The sequence below is a fragment of the Ornithodoros turicata genome, chromosome 9 (genome assembly GCF_037126465.1).
Source record: "Ornithodoros turicata isolate Travis chromosome 9, ASM3712646v1, whole genome shotgun sequence".
NCBI classification, from domain to species: Eukaryota; Metazoa; Arthropoda; class Arachnida; order Ixodida; family Argasidae; genus Ornithodoros; species Ornithodoros turicata.
This window is the reverse complement of record NC_088209.1, coordinates 41,022,607-41,042,555: the sequence shown is the minus strand read 5'-3', so window position 1 is coordinate 41,042,555 and position 19,949 is coordinate 41,022,607. Positions and strand designations below refer to the sequence as shown.

Here is a 19,949-nt window from a genome sequence, read left to right as displayed (position 1 = left end):
GAAATACGATGGTTGTGAAAGTCTGTTTACTTTTTCTACTTACTTTTATTTTTCTACTTTTACTCGATGTCACAAAACTGGTAATTCGCATTGGTTGTTGTTGGTAAGGTTGCGTTATACGCACAGTACTTACATTGTGATTTCTATAGATAACTACCCATAGCTGTCGGGTAAGCCATGTACACCTTAGGAAAAACACCGAAAAACGCCGATTTCGTGAAAAATACCGGAAAACACCGAAAAACATACGCCGAATCCGCCCAAAAATAAAAACCGAAAGCGCGGTACCCTAACTATATGGCATGTAAACGTATTGCTATCTGTAGGATATGGGACATGCTCAAGACTTGCACACATCACGCTTCAAAAATAGTACTGTCCTCGCCCTACAAACGAAGAGCAGGCACTCATTGCTTAGTCTGTCTCCCCGACGGATATTAAAAAGAACCCGGATATATGAAGGGAGAGAGCAACAGCTGTCTCGGCCCTTTTGGACCCTCTTCGGTACCATGTTTATTTATTTTGTTAATGTTAGAGTTAATGTTAATTAACAATGTTAATTGTATGTTAGAGTTTACTGTCATCAAGTACGGAACTAGCTACGTGTAATGTAGTCACCGTTCTCATTGCGTGCTTCGTCTCATGTCCTTCACCTCTGTGCCGTACCAACAGCTGCGCTGACGGCAGTCGAACATGACGGTGACTAGGTTTTTAATCCGCTCGTTGACGAGGGTTTCCGAAGGGCAAATCAAAACAGTGCTCGCTAACGAACACCAAGCCGTGACAGATCGCTATAAGTAGACGCTGGGTCCGTCACAAATGTTGCCATGATGAATTGATGTCAGGAAGGAATCTTGTCAAATACTAATAATGCGATTGATACGACTTTCATAGCGAGAAGGCGTGTTTGGAAAATGAATTAAATTTAAATCTTATATTATACGGAGTTAGCTTCGATTATTGGGCTTTATTGCGCTTAATTTGTTGTGACCGCGATTCATTGTTTAGCTTAATGACAGTCGAGCTATAACGAGCATTCATAATGAAAATAACTGCGACTTTGTGTTATAGCATTGGCGGTCTTCCACCGGTAGTTGTTACCATAGTAATACATGTTACACGAATGTACACCACCTTCTTCTATTGCGTTATAACCATCAAAGACCACGCGCACGTAATTTTCCCCGCCATATCGCTAAAAGATGTCTAATAAACGTCCCTTAAACTATAAGGTGTCCTTTACAGCATTGTTCTGTACTGCACAGTTCCTCTGTTTCTGTAGTTTCGACATAGACTGCACTGCACCTCCACCGACCGAGTCCCTTTATCGACAGCGATCTTTTCCCTTCCAGTAGCCCTCGGTCACTCAAATACAATATTTAGCAGGGAGCAAAGTAAGTCGCTAAATCAGCTATCGAACCGATATCTCAACCAGCCATTCGTGGCTTACAGCTGTCCTTTAAAAGCCCAACGTTGCATTCGTGCTAATGCGGATCCTTCGTGCGTAGCGAATACATACACGGGAAGGGCAACCTTCTGAGACGCCTCGGCGATGCAGAAAACCCGTGAACCGGAAAAGGAAGGTCGACACCGAGCTCGCTTGGGTCGCCAGCTCTCAATTCCGTCTCTCTCTATTATAGATATGCTTCTGCACGTTAGCAACGCGTAACAACTGAGCGATATAACGGACGTATATGGAACAGCGGGGCGGATCGCGTGGTTTGCAGATCGCATTGTATAAACGCATATCGAGAGATAGCGCAAGCGCACACTCTTAAAAATGTACTTCACCGCATGGCACGCTCCTAGCCAACCATCATCTCCAATGATATCGTTATCTGCCCTGATTTGTTGAAAACGAGAGGCGTACGCCTTTTTGTGACACTTATGCTGTTCATAATTGTCACAGAAAAGGCGTACGCCCCCCGTTTTCAACAAATCAGGGCAGACAACGATATCATTCGAGACGATGGCTGGCTAGGAACGTGCTATGCGGTGAAGTTCATTTTTAAGAGTGCAGGCCTCACAGTTTGGCTTTAAAAAAAAAGAGAAAAAAAAAGAAAAGGAAAAGGAAATCAAATTGGGAGTGATTTACGCGTAAGGTAAATCAGCATATTTGTGTGGCGATATGTTGCACTTGCCGCAGGGTATAGGACTCACCACTAACCATATTGCTACCGTCCTGGGTAGGGATCGAACCCGCGACCTTGAGCTCAGCGAGCCAACACGTTACAGAGCGAGCTACCGAGTTCACGCACTGTATATATACCAATTTCGATATTTCGGTGCTGTGCATGCCCTGCGCACACTTTCTGTTTGTCTCGTTAAAGTGCGCGCCAGTTTCGGGTGAGTTCACAGCCAGCGTGCGTCCGTCGCGAGTACCGGTCGCATAATACCGGTCAGCTGCGTAGAGAAGGACGTCGCGTTCGTTTGCATGTTATTCCTTTTTTTTTCTTTTTTTTTTGCCACGGAATATTAAAAGAAAGACAGGAACTTAAAAACGAAAAAAAACAAGACGCACAAGTCGAGGCCTCTGTGTATCTAGCCCATTAATTTTTTGGAAGCAACCGCGGATCGCTATTCGCTAGTGAGAAATGTCCCTCGAAAGCGTGCAACAAACATATACGACAAAAATATGGCACTATCCGAGTAGTTGCACTTTACAGTAAGTTTCGCCGAAAGTTGTAACTAAGTAAGTAAGTGTCACCTAGACAACAGGAAAACTGCTTAGAGAAGAGCGATATTTACAGTTTTTGGATTACATCGCATTAAGTACGATATATAATGGAAACGTCGTGTCATTTTCGCCCACTGCTTCCCGCCGTCTTAGTGTCCCTTTCCTCTCCGGATCAATAAACGTCTTTGTTTGGTTTGATGGGAAGTAAAACATAAGTAAAATGGAGAGGGTGGTGCTTGTGAAGAGCGCCGGCCACTCAACTTCTCCTCACTGGAACGTGAAAGAAGATAAACGCAATTAACCGCTTTCCTTATTATAACGTGACGGTGCAGTACTACAATTGTATAGTACAGTACAAGTACATACTACACAGTACAAGTACCTTGTGCAGTATAGCGCAGTGTTGTAATTCAAATTGTAGTACCCGTATCGATGGATTAGTTCGTATAGCGTGTCCAACTATATTGGTTCGAACCTGGCCTACACTCTTAGAAACGAACTTCACTGCATAGCACGCTCCTATAGGCAAACCATCATCTCAAATGATATCGTTATCTTCCCTGATTTGCTGAAAACGGGAGGCGTATACGCCTTTTTTGTGACAATTATGAACAGCATAAGTGTCACAAAATAGGCTCCGCCCCACGTTTTCAACAAATCAGGGACGAGGACGTTGTCATTCGGAATGTTGGTTGGCTAGGAGTGTGCTATGTGGTGAAACTCATTTTTAAGAATGTACACTCTTAAAAATGAACTTCACCGCATAGCACGCTCCTAGCCAACCATAATCTCGAATGATATCGTTATCTGCCCTGGTTCGTTGAAAACGGGAGGCGTACGCCTTTTTGTGACAATTATGAACTGCATAAGTGTCACAAAAAAGGCGTACGCCTCCCGTTTTTAACAAATCAGGGCAGATAACGATATCATTCGAAGTGATGGTTGGCTAGGAGTGTGCTATGTGGTGAAACTCATTTTTAAGAGTGTAGGACACCAGCAAATCGATGGGAGGGTACAAGTTGCATGGACACACGAAATAACTTTCAGATAGACAATTAATAGATAATGAGATAATTAATAGATAGATAATTAATCCACAGACCCGTCACCTGTGGTGCCGCTCATTATCGTAGTTCCGAAAGCCACTCGTACGTGTCATTAATTGTAAGCGAGTACAACTCAGAGGTGACTTTATCCGTCGGTATACATCATTACATTATTATCACCGCCATAAATAAACGAACGAATCCCAACAGGATACACTAATCCCGTATACTGGCGCAATCCCACGACCGTCAGCTACGTACGTCTCGGAAGTGTGCTCAGACCCGATCGAACTCACCGGCGCCGTCGACGTCTGCCAGCATCCCAGCTTGCTTGTATAATCCGTCTTTCAAATTGCTCTACAGCGTCCTTATATCCATACGAGGCACACACCAGCGCGTAACATATACACACACACACACACTCTCAGTCGTCGAGTCCCCCGAACTGGCTTCAAGGAGAGACCCGATTTTACAACGTAGGCAGTCAGCGGACAGCGCGGCTTTTTGAAAGTGCGGCGCGGCCTTCTGTCGCTCTCCTCCCTGAGCCCCCTCTCCCCCCGGTATCTCTCTCTCCCCCTCCTCCTTTCTGACTCCCTCTCACCCCTTCGTTGTACCGCATTGCACGTTGTGCGGGCAGTGCCTACGTGAGGCGAGTGGATATGTACAGTTAGTGATAGTGAAAAGAGTTATCGTATCGCGCATTCTTGTTGCGATATCTCCGCGCAATTTCGAACTTGATACGAACTGCACTCGAACTGCACTCGAACTGCACAAACGGAACTTCACCGAAGAACACAATGTACGCCAACCGTTGCCGCGAATGATACGGTTATCGCTTCTCATTCGAAGAGAGAGGGGGGCGTACGCCTTTTTGTGACAATTTGAATATATGAAAATCGTCACAAAAAGGCGTACGCCTCCCTCTGTCTTCCAATCACAGGCGATAACCCTATCATTCGTGGCGATGTTTGGCGCGCAGTGTGCTATGCGGTGAAGTTCTGTTTTTAGAGTGTGGGCTTTCGAATCGTTTAACCCTGTGGAATCATCTGTAAGTCGCCGTTTAAAATTAAGTAGACATTTAAATTTAGTCCTCCATGTGCCAATTGTACCCGACGACCTATTAAACGAAGCCAGGTGTACAAAGAGGAGTATCGTGTTCCTATCGACGTCGATGCTTCAGAAAGGGGACAGTCAATCTTCCCCTTTCCACGAAAAAAAAAAAAAGTATGGACGTTTAATGCGTATAGTAGCTGACGGCGAAAGAAGGAAAGAAGGAAAACGACTGCGGTTTACTACATTATACGAAATAGAGTGAATTGAATTGAATTGTGAGAAAAACCTGCTTCTTAACTGAGATCGCAGCGGATATCCCGAAGCTATTCAGGAAAATATACGCGTCCTTTCAGTAAAGTATCACAGTTTTGTGGTAGCATGGCATACACTACACTGAAAAAGAAAGAAAAATGACAAGCAGGTACACAGGGTGGGCAAACCAGGAAGCACAGTTTTGCCCTTGCAGTGACCGACCGCATGTTACAACATCTCGTCGGTGCCAGCCACCACCTGCTGTGGTACGCGAGGTTTCCCGCGGGTTTTCCGGCAGATGTTCATGTCGGTACAGTTCCCCGTGAAGTCGGCCCAGAACGCATAGTAACCCCCTTTTTTTTTTTAGAGTGTGGACGCTGTCTCAACCCCACCACCACCACCACCTGGAGGCTGTAGCTGACAAGAACTGTGACTCCGCATTTTCAGCTGGCAGGGCCAATCACACACTAGCACCGTCCGCGTCGTCCACGAAAGATTATAACCTCGACGTTTTCCCGTGAAAGACCCCCCTTTTGGGATATCCAATTTGCTCTTTCTAAGAAGCGCGCTGTCTATTAAAATGTATCGCGCGTGTTTCGTGAAAGGCGCAACGAAAGTACGAAGTAAGCAGCCTCTTAACCGCGAACAAATTAACAGGGCGTTAGCGAGCTTGTTTATTATACTGCAGTTTAGGGCAACGTTTTCCCCCGGGTCAGTCGTGCCAAACGTTGAGACGTGGACGAGACAAACATTCAAGCCAGCAGTGCTTCGATTGGAAGCGTTTATTTCTACCTTATACGTTCGCGTGCAACTTTAGAACGTCAGTGCTGGCTCATCTTTGTAACGTAATAACCCCTTCCCGTGAGGGAAAAACGAAGAGGAAGTTAGTGCAGAGCGATTCATCTGAGACCGATGTGCGGTTAACGGGCATAATTGCATTCATGACTGCATCTATTTCGAAAGTATTACGAAGTAATTCCGTATTTTCCGGTGTATAACGCACGCGCACCCTTTAAAATAGGCGTAAATTGGAAACAAATTCGATGTATAACGCGCACCACAGTCATGCAAGTTCCAGTTGTTTGCACCGATAGATAACGCGCAGTGCCTCTGCGCGACACTTTAACGATATAACCCGCGCGTTATACCTACGCGGGAAAAGTACGGTACTCCTACACGGTACCCGAAGTGCCGTTCGTGGGTTGAACACCGGCTATAGACGCCACAACAGGATTATCTGTTCCAGTACAACTCGCCATACAGTATCGCGACTAAATGGTACGTTTCTCGAAGCATGCTCTCCGTAGATTGATAACGCCGCAGCCGTTAAAGATGAAGATAGAAAACGTCCTCGAGCCGGCCACTTTTATGGTCAGCTTTATCATTCATGCCACTATGCTAACAGGAGTGTTGCTTCTGGATGTGAAATGGGCAATAGTATATATGGGAGCATTCTTGTCAGCAGCTCTCCTTTCGAGACTGATATATTGCTAAGCTGGTATAGCTTCTGTACAACACACAGAAATATAGAATGCAAAGACATATATGGTGTGAGCTGTACGCCACACTCTCGGAACAGAAACAAGAGAAAAAAAATAAAGTAATAAATAATAAAATAAATAAAAGGCGAAAGATCAACACGCGGATTTGAAGGTAGACCAGAGCAGAGGGAGAACAGAGCTTCACCGCATAGCACGTTGTGCGCCAACCACTGCCACGTATGATATACACTCTTAAAAATGAACTTCACCGCATAGCACGCTCCTAGCCAGCCATCATCTCGAATGATAGCGTTATCTGCCCTGATTTGTTGAAAACGGGAGGCGTACGCCTTTCTGTGACAGTTATGAACAGCATAAGTGTCACAAAAAAGACGTACGCCTCCCGTTTTCAACAAATCGGGGCAGATAACGATATCACTCGAGATGATGGTTGGCTAGGAGCGTGCTATGCGGTGAAGTTCATTTTTAAGAGTGTACTCTCCAAAAGGGTGTTATATATGTGGCAAAAAAAGGAGTTAAAGTACACCCTTTTTTTTTTAAGAGTGTAGGGGCGCAGGTCGTCTATACAGGAAATCTATCCCATATACGAGAACGCGCAGAAAAAATTAATTGCCGAACGTCCAGTTTCTAGCTTAGCGTACCCATTATGCCTGCACGTCACCATGCGCCATCGTAGTTTCGAGCGTATAGCATGCGAGGCTCACTACCTGTTATAGGCATGGCATCATGGGTAGGTTGACGAAACCTGATGACGCGCCCCTACTCATTTCATGATTCAGGTTGGCGCGTTGGCGAAGCTCCATTTAAAGGATTTCGTAAGGGAAACAAATGGAGTCACATACTCGCGAGAAAAAATGCCTGCAATGGGAGTCGACCACTGTTGCCGAGCTGTTTGGAACGACGGAAATAGATCTTTATGTTACTCAGAGGAAGTTTTCCGGCGTACACTCTTAAAAATGAACTTCACCACATAGCACGCTCCAAGCCAACCATAATCCCGAGTGACATCGTTCTCTCACATGATTTGTAGAAAACGGGAGGCGTACGCCTTTTTGTGACAATTAACATTTCTGCATAAGTGTCACAAAAAGGCGTACGCCTCCCGTTTTCAACAAATCAAGGAAGGGAACGATATCACCCTGGATGATGGTTGGCTAGAAGCGTGCTATGTGGTGAAGTTCATTTTTAAGCGTGTAGATATCGGTTATGCATAGACGCAAGCCGGATGACCTCTGTCGGTATGATGTATGGGTACAAGTCGATGGCTGAGTGGATACAGCGTGTACTCGTCGCGACGACATCGCGCTGAGGTCACGCCAGAGATCTAGAGGTGCCGGTTTTGAATACTGCCTCCGGCTGTGTACTGTCAATCTGGTTTACAAGCATGACGGATGCAAACCCCCCGTCTCTCGGTTCGTTTTGGTGTTGTCCGCATCCAAACTCTTAAAAATGATGGTGATGGTGTGGTGATAGGGCTTGCCGTTGTCGGCCTCACGTATGTGGGCAACGTCACGACTCACGCCCTGGGGGAATGTGCGTCCTGGGCCGACTTCTAAGGGAACTGTGCCGACATATGTCTGAAAGCGTCTGAGGAAAACCAAGGAAAAAGCCCAGACAGCACAGCCGGCACCGGGATTCGAACCCGGGTACCTCCCAGTCTCGACCTCTTAAAACTGAATTTCACCGCATAGCACGCTCCTAACCAACCATCATCTCGAATGACAACGCTCTCTCCCCTGATTTGTTGGAAGCGGGAGGCGTACGCCACAATTGTGACAGTTATGAACTGCATAAGTGTCACAAAAAAGGTGTACGCCCCCCGTTTTCAGCAGATCAGGAGAAAAAACGATGTCATTCGAGATGATGCTTCACTGGGAGCGTGCTATGATGTGAATTTCATTTTTAAGAGTGTACGCACCACCAATAGCCATAGCTGCTTCGCGGTGGAATACGGAAGCGAGGAAATTGTAATATATAGACAGCTTTCACTGTAAGCATTTTCCTTGATGATGTTGAAGTTGGCGGAAAAAAAAAAATAGGGAGAGATTGATTTCGTCACACGACAAATTCGGCTATATTCCCATAAACTGACTTCCTCCCCCCCCCTAAAAGAAAAAAGAAAAGCCCTCCTCTTTCACGATAAATATCGGCCAAATAATCACCTGTTAACGTAACGCACAATGAATCACACGGTCCTAATAGACTGACTCCAACGCTACTGCTCCGAATAAATATCACAAGCGCTGACAAGGCAGCACATCCCTCTTGTCAGGTGGCCAGGGACCCGAGCACCTTTACGAGGTCAAAGTTGCGGTTGTTCAGTCGTTCGAGAGCAGATTTCATGTGGTAGCCCTTTGAGCTAGATGAGGCTTTTCGTTGATAAGTTGATAAGTAAATTGAAACCTTTTTGGTCATTTCCGATTCCCCATAAGCTTATATGCATGTCCTTGCTTTCCAATTCCATACCAGTTTGCGCCAAAAATCTAAACTCAGTCAATCCATCAATAGACCTCTCCCTATTTGTAAACAAATGACGTCATAGGGCTCGACAGCGCCACCAATTTGGTAGAGTTGAACTACGCTCAAAGCTAGGGGGGCGAACAGGGCCGAGCCCGAAAGCCACGGTCTTGAGGGGATCACGATGGTCCCTAAAAGGGACGCGACCTTCGGTCCTACTTTTCTTTCACTAGTTTCGGTTTCAGTCTGTCTACCAACGTCATGATGACGTTTCTCGGGTAGAGATCTATTTCATACGGTCACACTACAGCCGGCCTTCCCTCCAAAGACCCTCTGAAAGTGTTTTCTCCTCATCCAAATATCCAGTTATTCTCGTAATTTGGGCCCATCGTCACTAAACACCCCCCGCACACACATATATCACGTGTGCACCGAGTAGGTGTCTCCAGATTTGCAATGCCCAGGTGTTGCAAGAACAGCAACGAAGCGTTGGCCGGTGGACGGGTGAGAAACCATAGAATCGCGCAATTCTGTTGCTTTTCTTTGATCTTTTTTTGTTCGTAATAACGAGCAACCCCGAAAAGTTTGGCAGCAGAGAGAGGGAAAAGAAAGAAGAAAGGGGGAGTATAGCGGGTGTGTGAGGCTGGCCCATCGCCAGCTGCTTCCATGCTTTCCCACAGTCATGGGCCACCTGTCGCTGGCAGTTTGTCTTCGCTCCAACTTACCTGACGCACGCCGCTTTCGTAGTCCGATGCGGCCGCTATTGTTACGTCGGGAGTCGGTTACGTTGGTGACGCAAGCGCTAACTATAACGGAGGAATCGCGGAACAGGTGGTTGATCATACGGAGGAGGTATATCTGAGCGCATCGGAAGCTGTCAAATTAAAGACCAGCAACGTCGCGTCAACTATACCCCGAAGGAATTAATGCCATTGGATTAGTATCACGTTTTATCATCCCTTATCGTGAGCACTTGCCCATGTAATAAAACTCGCTATTTTCTGGAGATTTTTAATGCTCTACATCGCACCACGAGGGAACTGTGGCTATGGCGTGAGAGCGAGACATGGGGAAGGGGGGAATATATGTTTATTATATTTAAAAAAGGAGGGAAAGGTTAGCCTGCGCTACGGCGGCTTGCTATTCCCAGCAAAGGAAGAAAAAAAAGAAAAAGAGGGGAGGGGGATAAATGCGCGCCCTGGGTCGACTTCTAGAGGAGCTGATTTGACATTCGTCAGGAAAGTGTGCCTAAGAGCGCAGGGAAAACCTCCGTGAGAGCCCTTTCCAGATGAACAGGAATCCACACCCCTTGGAGACAATGCTATAGGTTCATCCACGATGAAAACCATGCAGGCAGAAAAATTCCTTCTCAAAGTTCCGAGCGGTTTCAAAGTCAGTGACTTGCACTTCAACTATCCGTTTGGTTCTTGTTTTTTAAAACTTCGTTTATCGAGGAAGTACGTGTCATGGATTTAGGAAAGCTGCATTACGGAGAAGGCACGCAACACAGAACCTAACAGCAGATGGCGATCTGGGGCATTGGGTCGACTTGCCACCAAATTACCAGCACCGTGTTGTTGCCCGCTCAGCTGCCATACGCACTGTCCCGATCACTTTTCTGAGAACGGCAGATTCTGCCAAGTTTATTGACCTCATTCTGGGAACGAGAAGATAACCCCACAATCGCATATCGCGGAGCTCTATGTCTCTATGTGGATCGGAGATCTCGCACTATATCCACAGCGGTCTTCTTTAACTGCGAAACTTGCAACGTTGTCTATGAAGTGCAAGACCCGTTCGGCCACGTGTATCAGGTTCGCCTTTGCTGGCCAAAGACGCCAAGCAGCACAATGTACTGAAAGTCGAGTGCAATATAGGGGTGGACGGGTAGGTGGAAGACCTTGAACAGACTCTTGAAACTAGGAAACATTGATAAGACACATACCGTCCACCCCTATTGCACTCGACTTTCAGTACATTGTGCTGCTTGGGACAGACAGTGCATGAGGTTAGACAACCGAGCTTCCCTGCATAATTTTACGCGGACGCCGCAGCAATTCATTCGCAGCATTAACGTAACTTCATAACTAACACTTCATAACGCGGAATTAACAACTTCATAACACGAAATAATATCTGGGAAGGATACAGTACAGCAAGGTATCCACCGATTTCTGCCTATTTTAATCCGCATTATGTGTAAGACATGCGCGTGAGATTTTCAAGAAACGTGCCTGTAAGAAATGCATTTTGACTGCAGCTGCAGGGGGTACTGGGGTGGCGACGGTTGTGGCCGGTTTCGATCAGGATAGATTAATAGATTAGGTAAAGTAAGTTCGGGTAAGGTTAGTCCAGGTTGTGTCACTATTTTTCCAGAGGGGGGTGGGGCGGGAGGGCGGAGCCTCGCTCGCGTACGCCTCCATAGGGTCGACTAGGCGGTGGCGGCATTTGTCTGAGACCCCGTGTCGGCGTCAAAATGCCTTCGCATAGCTCGCGAGTATGTTATTTTCGTATTTAACTTTAAAAAAAAAAAACGTGTCGTAAGTATCGCTCATTGCAATTTATTCCCGACAAAGAATTCAAAGGACATTCGTACATGTAAGAATTTTCTGACTTCAGGTTTTGTTACTTCGAAAAAAAATCAGTCACACTGTTTTTGTTTTTTGTTTTTTTAAGTCCTGAACACTGCATTAAAAAAAGAGAGAAAGTATTCGGCAAGAACGAAGTACATGAATATCGGCAAGTCGATGTCGTTTAATTGCTGGCTTCTATTTTGTTGTATTATTTTTTCCTCTGTGCCTCCCAGCAGCAGCTGCCATATTGTCGTCCCGAGCTTTGTCCGCTATTTTCTCCCTCAATCGGCTTTGATTCTGCCATCGTTAACCGGAGGATATAAGCGCCACATGTCGAAAGAACGAGTGCATCTCTTATATGTACTCTCCAGCCAATGCGATCGTTTCGAAGTAAAATACATTTCGAAACTGGAAGCCAGTCATTCTATCGAGTGTAATTTCTAAGTACGTCCGACGACCTGGTTGCACTTACCCGTACGCCATCATTTTCAAGACCAGACGCATGGCGCCACATGATAAGATGGTGCATGGAGTCCAACCCGAAGACCATCTGTTCCCATCACCTGTCCCGGTTATTTACGCACCTTCTAGGAATGGAAGATACTGTTCCACAGATGTACGTGGAGGATGTCACGCAGGTGCACTTTCGAGAGCGGTTACAGGGATTCCCGAAATGCCACGGTTTCAAGTCCAGACGGCTGTGCACCGCAATATTTAATGACGGGGGCCAAGGTACAAGTGGGCTGCAAGCCACACACACTTCATTGGCGCGAGTGTTAAGCAACTTCTGGTGTACTCAGCTCTGACGCTTTCCAGCGTGAGGTTTTTTTTTTTTTAAATTGTATGTTTGAGGCCGTTGCTGACGAGGCTGGAAAGTTTTTAAAAAATTGAGGTACTCTGCCTGTAGAGCACGGAAGATGTTTCATTTACTGCCTTTGTTTCCATGATTTTCGCAAGCCCAATTCCAAGAGCTTTTCTTTCATTTTTTTTTCTTTTTTTGAACGCATCCCAAACTCATCGACAAGCCTCGTTGATCTACAGCAATGCTACAAAAACGTGTCCCAAAATACCGCCCGAATGTTGGCAACTTTTCTTTTTGTAGCCCACTGAAATTATTGGGCTTGCTGGGAAAATGAAAACCCCGTATGTACACGGACAATAGGTCCCGATAATAAATATACTTACGTATGTAGCTAATAGGCCCGAAAAAGGTGGAACTTCATCCGAAACGTCATGAGCTTATTTTTTTTAGCACTTTCTACACTCTTAAAAATGAACTTCACCGCATAGCACGCTCCTAGCCAACCATCATCTCGAATGATATCGTTATCGGCCCTGATTTGTTGGAAACGGGAGGCGTACGCCTTTTTTGTGACAATTATGAACAGAATAAGTGTCACAAAAAAGGCGTACGCCTTCCGTTTTCAACAAGTCAGGGCAGATAACGATATCATTCGAGATTATGGTTGGCTAGGAGTGTGCAATGCGGTGAAGTTCATTTTTAAGAGTGTACACTCTAAAAACAGAACTTCACCCTGATTTGTCTGCTCCTGATATCTGCCCTGATTTGTTGAAAACGGGAGGCGTACGCCTTTTTTTGCGACGATTATGAACAGTTCATAAGTGTCACAAAAGAGGCGTACGCCTCCCGTTTTCAACAAATCAGGGCAGGCAACGATATCATTCGAGATTATGGTTGGCTACACTCTTAAAAATGAACTTCACCGCATAGCACGCTCCTAGCCAACCATAATCTCGAATGATATCGTTATCTGCCCTGATTTGTTGAAAACGGTAGTCGTATGCCTTTTTTTTGTGACAATTATGAACAGCGTAAGTGTCACAAAAAAGGCGTACGCCTCCCGTTTTCAACAAATCAGGGCAGATAACGATATCATTCGAGATGATGGTTGGCTAGGAGCGTGCTATGCGGTGAAGTTCATTTTTAAGAGTGTAGGAGCGTGCCATGCGGTGAAGTTCGTTTTTAAGAGTGTAGGCACAGTTCCCCCTGAAGTCGGCCCAGGACGCACACTAGACCCTGCACTCCTTCCTGCTGTCCACGTCTGTACGCCGCTTATAGTCACAGTTGCTTCGCGGCGCTAACAGAGATCAGCAAAGAACAAAAAGTAATACTAAAATAGTAATAGTAAAATAAAATACTAAACGTTCGTTGCCCACACGAAGCATGTCATCCCGCGTGAACGGCATCATCTCTGCTGCGGCCTTGACTTTAGCGGAGCGCGTTTCCGTGATTTCCGCATGCCCAATGCCGAGAGCTTTTTTGAACGCATCCCAAAATCATCAACAAACATCGTTGAAGAAGAGCAAATCCACAAAAGCGTGTCCCAAAATATCGCCCGAATGTTGGCAGCTGAGCGGTGATTGCGACCCGTTGCGCAACCCTTCTATGCCGCAGGTTGTTTAGACGAGGGTTTGCAGCACCGCTGTTTGTTATTGGAAGGGGGAACCGTTCGGGTAAGAAACACCCCTACTGGTTAACCAGAGGAGGGTTCGCCGTACACTCTTAAAAATGAACTTCACCGCATAGCACGCTCCTCGCAAACCATCATCTCAAATGATACCGTTATCGGCACTGATTTGTTGAAAACGGGGGGCGTACGCCTTTTTGTGACACTTATGCTGTTCATAATTGTCACAAAAAAAGGCGTACGCCTCCCGCTTTAAACAAATCAGGGCAGATAACGATATCATTCGAGATGGCGGTTGGCTGGGAGCGTACTATGCGGTGAAGTTCATTTTTAAGAGTGTATAACTCGGGGAGTGAACCATTGTTGGTGGGAGAAGAAATAAAACGTAAAGATGGTTGGCTATACTCCAGTCCTCCTAATTGAAAGTAAGGACCTCAGAAATCACGCACCTATGGTCGTATAGTAAATCCACCAGCTTGGCGTCGGTAAAAAAGATGAAAAAAAGAAAGAAAAAAGACGAACACAGAAGCTTGCGGTTATTGAAGATGAGGCAAGGGACCGAGGGCCTTCGTCCTGCCAGAAGGTGCGCTGTCCAGTCGGGTGAAGGAAGATGTTGTCGATACTGATGATATCGTCGGCGAGACAACAAGATACGTTAGGGATCATTTAGCCAGTTAGGGGAGTTCGCCTTCCTAAGTCGTCTGCTACAGGACACATTTAGGCCGTGGAACAGCGGGCTGAACGGCTTTGGAAGAGAGATGGCAGCATAAAGTAAGGGTAAACTCTGGGTCAACCCGGTCGGATCCACGCAAGAGACATTTTTGCTTCGTTTCAGTTTATTTTGCACCATTCATTATCACTAACTTATTTGTTGTTGTTGTTGTTTGTTATGTTGCACCAAGGCACAACAACAACAACAATAAATGATGACGATGCTAGGGGAACTGGGCAAAAAGCAACAGAAGTGTGCTTGACAAGGCTCCCTCGTGCATGAAGGAAACCAACGTGCGGTACCCTGACCGGCATCACCGCATCTCATCATCGTCTCTTTGTGTGTGCACTCTTAAAAATGAACTTCACCGCATAGCACGCTCCTAGCCAACCATTACCTCGAATGATATCGTTATCTGCCCTGATTTGTTGGAAACGGTAGGCGTACGCCTTTGTTGTGACAATTATGAACAGCATAAGTGTCACAAAAAAGGCGTACGCCTCCCGTCTTCAACAAATCACGGCAGATAGCGATATCATTCGAGGTAATGGTTGCCTAGGAGCGTGCTATGCGGTGAAGTTCATTTTTAAGAGTGTGTGTGTGTGTGTACTGACCACGGTTCAAGTTCACGTGTTTTTTGTTTTTTTTGTTCTCAGCATGTACACAATTAATGCAGTACAGATTTAAACAGTAACTGATATGCGTTAAACGGCACGAGCTAAAAGGATCAAACGCCATAGGCGTGAAATCGATCCAGTATTATATACAAAACTCAAGCCTAACTATCGGCAGTCATCAACAGAAAACATAACAAACAGACAATGGCTAGTATTTCAAACGTCTCATGCAGAACGAAAAAAGAACACCAGCAGCAAAAGCAAGGGGTCCAGCATCTTAACCTTGAAACAAAATTAAAAATTACAAAATGTTTTTCACGCATAAAGTATTCATGAACTATTTTCTTGAAAACACTTAACGATTTACGTTTTCCGCATGGAAGTGACATCACTGCGTGCCTTCCCTTGTCCATCGATTACGAAATTGTTGCAGCTGTCGGTGAGCATGCGTGACACAACTCAGGAAGGAAGTGATAGAGAGCAGGTGATATCTGTACCCGGAAGTCCCCTCGCTAGGTGGTGCCAGTGGCCAATGTTCAACAGCAACAAGATCGCAATCCTCTTCATTTAGTCTTTTAATTCTATCAATTGTATCTGTTTCTATTTTTTATTTGCTCTTTTCCGTTCTCAACGGCACGACGAAAACGTGTTTGCAACTTCTACAGTATATGTGAAGGATATACGTCGAGAAGTGGTGCTCAGATTCTTACTTTGCTTTTATTGAGTGCCACGTTCCTAGAAGACAATATTATGAACTCCTCACTGCCTTCCCTTTTTCTCTAAAAAAAAATGCCTCAGTCGCCTTCTGGTGATCCTTCCTCGATTAGAATGACAAATGCAAGACACAGAAGTTAGCACGGTTGCTGGAATTCCGTCTAACTGTGTGCCATTTTGAACGACCTTCGTTTCATATGGGACATTTACGTGCGCATACAAAACATATATTTTAACCTACATGACTATCTAGAAACTAAAGTCGAAAAGAAATTACATAAAATTAAACTTCCGCCATTCACAGGAATAAAGACCATGAATAAAAGTAGAGATCACACTACTGTCTGTGTGCGTATAGCAGTTCCACGTAAAAGTGTTCGCGTGAATTCCTGTGACTACATTGCGCACCGAGAGCACCGGAGCAACAATGCATACGCGTCTCTGCAGCAGATGTTGCATTGTTACGGCCGAAAGCTGTAACCCGTGCAGCTGACGTCATTGACACATATGCAGTCGTAACATCTGCCTGTGGGAACAAACAAAAAGAAAATGCACATGTCGTATACTGCAGACGAGTGACACGCGTCGAAAAAGACACTCTGTCGAAGGCTGAAAGAACCGCGCATGCGTACACTGGGACGGTTACGGCTTGAGGACTGCTTTGTACAAGGCATTTCACTGCAGGCGAAACGTTTGTCCGTATTTCCGTTGGAAACTCGAAACGAATTTGCGCAGCCACACAAACACACCTGTAGTTCATTTCAAAATGGGCCACCTTCGAATGGTGTCACTTAGAATTAAATAATTTTTGCCATCCTTTTACGGTAATTTGCACTGTGTGCTGTGACTGAACTGAACTGACTGTGACGATGTGACTGAAAACGAAGCGTTAAAATGACATTTAAATGACCAGCGCTGCGTTACATTGTTATCCGAAATAAAAAGTAACAACGAAGACAACGACAGATTTAATTTGGGTAACATCTTCCTCGTCAAATTCGCTTTATGCTCGCTTTATAGATAATACCCTTCCTTGTTGCAATTTCTCAAGTTCTTGGTTAATGAAATTGCACGGATTAGCTCGAAGATAGAAAGGGCTGATCTGTTTGACGGTATTCTTGTCTCTTTGTCTTTTATCGTCCTCTATGTTGCTAAGAATACAAGATTTACGATCCGAAAATGACGAACGTCATCCTCCTTGACATGCCCACGGAGTAATACAGAATATGATTCCACAACAAGATGAATACGAGCGATATGCGAATGGGCAAGTCGTTTTGGCTCCGCAGCGGTATACTGCCATATAGCCAGCACAGGGTTCCTCTGGATCTTTTCCCACCCAGTGATATTAAACGGAGCTAAAGATCCCGCTAGCAACCCACTATAACATCGAAGTAAAAAAAGCGGGCATGTTGGTGTTGATCTTGCATGATGAACTAACACTGGGAACGGGACAGAGAGAAGTGGAGACGACAGCACACACTCTCAAAAATGAACTTCACCGCATAGCACGCTCCTAGCCAACCATTATCTCGAATGATATCGTTATCTGCCCCGATTTGTTGAAAACGGGGGGCGTACGCCATTTCTGTGACACTTATGCTGTTCATAATTGTCACAGAAAAGGCGTACGCCCCCAGTTTTCAACAAACCACGGCAGATAACGATATCATTCGAGATAATGGTTGGCTAGGAGCGTGCTATGCGGTGAAGTTCATTTTTAAGAGTGCAGGTGCTAGACTTCCAACAAAAGAATGTATTGGCAACATAATACTGTCTCTAAATATCGCTCCCACAGGGCTAATATACACCATCCACGCACTCATCATCCTTCGCATTGTCCCACATTTTTAGGAATTTTACTTCGTTATCAAACAAGGTGATAGAAGCACGACTTACGCACTGTTGCTCGTTCTTTTTTTCTTATTTCGAATGATTTCTCTATTATTTCTCTGGTGTAGGCTGATCACAAGAACGACCTTTTTAATCTTCGTCTCCGAGAATCTTGGAGAACAGCCACACGTGCTACAATGCACAGACAAGTGACCAGGCGGGGTACCCCTCAGGGTATAGCAGCATGCTCCCTTAGCCTAATGTTTAAACAACGCCCCATCTGGCCAATGTATGATTTACCACAGGTCAACGGTACTTCACTCTGTCCCGTTTCCAGTGCTATAGTTCATCATGCAAAAAAAAAACAAACAAAAAAACAAAAAAAAACTATAACATTTAACACGTCACGCTTCGTGGTCCTACTTGCCGTTCGAGGGTGGATATGACGGTATGTTTCGATACACAGAAAGCGGTAAATGTTGAGCGACCTCGCCTCTTGGATACAAACGGACCAAATTGGACCGGAGACATTAAAAGGAAGCATAACACGGAACACATCGAAAGGAAAATTAGCAGCGGGTTATGCACGAAGAATTTGATATCGTGTTTCCCTGTGCTCAGCACATGTTTACCTTGACGGCAGAGGACGTATCTATAGGAACCTTGTACCACAGCGCAAAGTTGCTTGCTATAACGTCTTCGGCAGGGCTCGAACCCACTGCCTCGGGACCAGTTAGCGAACATGTTACCAACTAACCTTCCGAGGCCCGTTCCTAATTTTGTATGTCCATTCCATTCCGCAGAGATTGGTGATGGTGACTCCGCTTGAGCCGGACCACAGGGAGTCCTGTAGGGCTCGTACATCGTCTGCAACATCCAGTGGGTGTGAGGCCAATCACGTCCATTCACGCGTATGACGTCACCGGGTGGAGTGGGGTTAAGGCGATGTTCCACTACGTGACGTCTCATGGTCAAGGTTCTTTTCAAGGTGAGCGGGATCGCTGGGGGAACCCCCAACCGACGTGTGACGTCACCCGTCGCTTTGCTTCTAGTGGGTGTTCGTGTGTGTACTATGGTGGGCGTCTACTGCCAAGAGTCAATGTGTTGGGTATAGGTATATACAACGACGGCAGTTAATCTTGTTGTGTTGCACCGTGTTTTGCGAGCGCGGGCTAGTAGACAGTCCAAGGGTCTTCAAGGCAAGGCAGTACAGGAACTGCGAGGCAAAGGCAATCAAGGTCTTCACTTTGACCTTAAGAGGTGTGTTATTTAACGGCGAGCGATTAATCTACAAGACGTTCGCGCCTGAGATTTTGATCGCCTTGGATATATTCCAGAAGCTACAGTTCCTTCATGTTGTCCACCGTGGATATAATCCGTATACATGGGACCTGGCTTTGAACCCAGCTTTTTTTTTTCTTTTTTTTTTTTTATAGTATGGTGAAGGATGCAATCGAATTGCTGATAGAAACTGAATATATTATCCACGTCCAATATACAACTCAATGCTACAGAGACCGGGGTTTCAATGACTTCCCGATTCCGCCTCAGCACGTACCGCGATACCGGGAATATCTGTAGTCTGCGTATAGAGTAGACGGGTTATTTGTTTTAATACACCAACTGATTTGGAGTAGCTGGCTGTTCGGTTATAGTAGCCAACGCAGACACCTTATCCCTCCCTAAAAAAATTCCCGTGATGCTCTGCGATATGACTACTGACATTGCACCAGTCGCCGGTGACCAGTTCACTATGGAGTGACCCGAGATGTGATCGAATCACAGTTAGCGCTGCGTGCCGTTCTTCGTGACCGCAAGCAGACAGATGTTCGTACATTTCCCTACGAAGTCGGCCCAGGACGCATTCTCTCTCCCCCCACACCCCCCATATCACTCTAAAAACTGAACTTCACCGCATAGCACGCTGTGCGCCAACCATTGCCACAAATGATAGGGTTATCGTTTCTGATTCGAGGAGAGAGGGAGGCGTACACCTTTTTGTGTCAATTATCATGGCACAAAATAGGCTCCTCCTCCCGTTTTCAACAAATCAGGGGCAAGAACGTTGTCATTCGGGATGATGG

General features: G+C 45.7%; 1 protein-coding gene across 2 annotated transcripts in view; it reads right to left on the bottom strand.

Moving 5' to 3' along the window:
• The window catches only part of LOC135368971 (uncharacterized), an 89,660-nt gene that overhangs the window by 14,109 nt on the left and 55,602 nt on the right, over positions 1 to 19,949 (bottom strand). The window contains exon 1 of one of the 2 annotated variants that reach the window (XM_064602550.1): positions 4,020 to 4,232. The exons of the other annotated variant lie outside the window; for it this stretch is intronic. The gene's annotated coding sequence lies outside the window, so the exon portion shown is untranslated. Of the gene's footprint in view, positions 1 to 4,019; positions 4,233 to 19,949 lie in introns of those variants that run through there. 2 annotated transcript variants of the gene reach the window in all.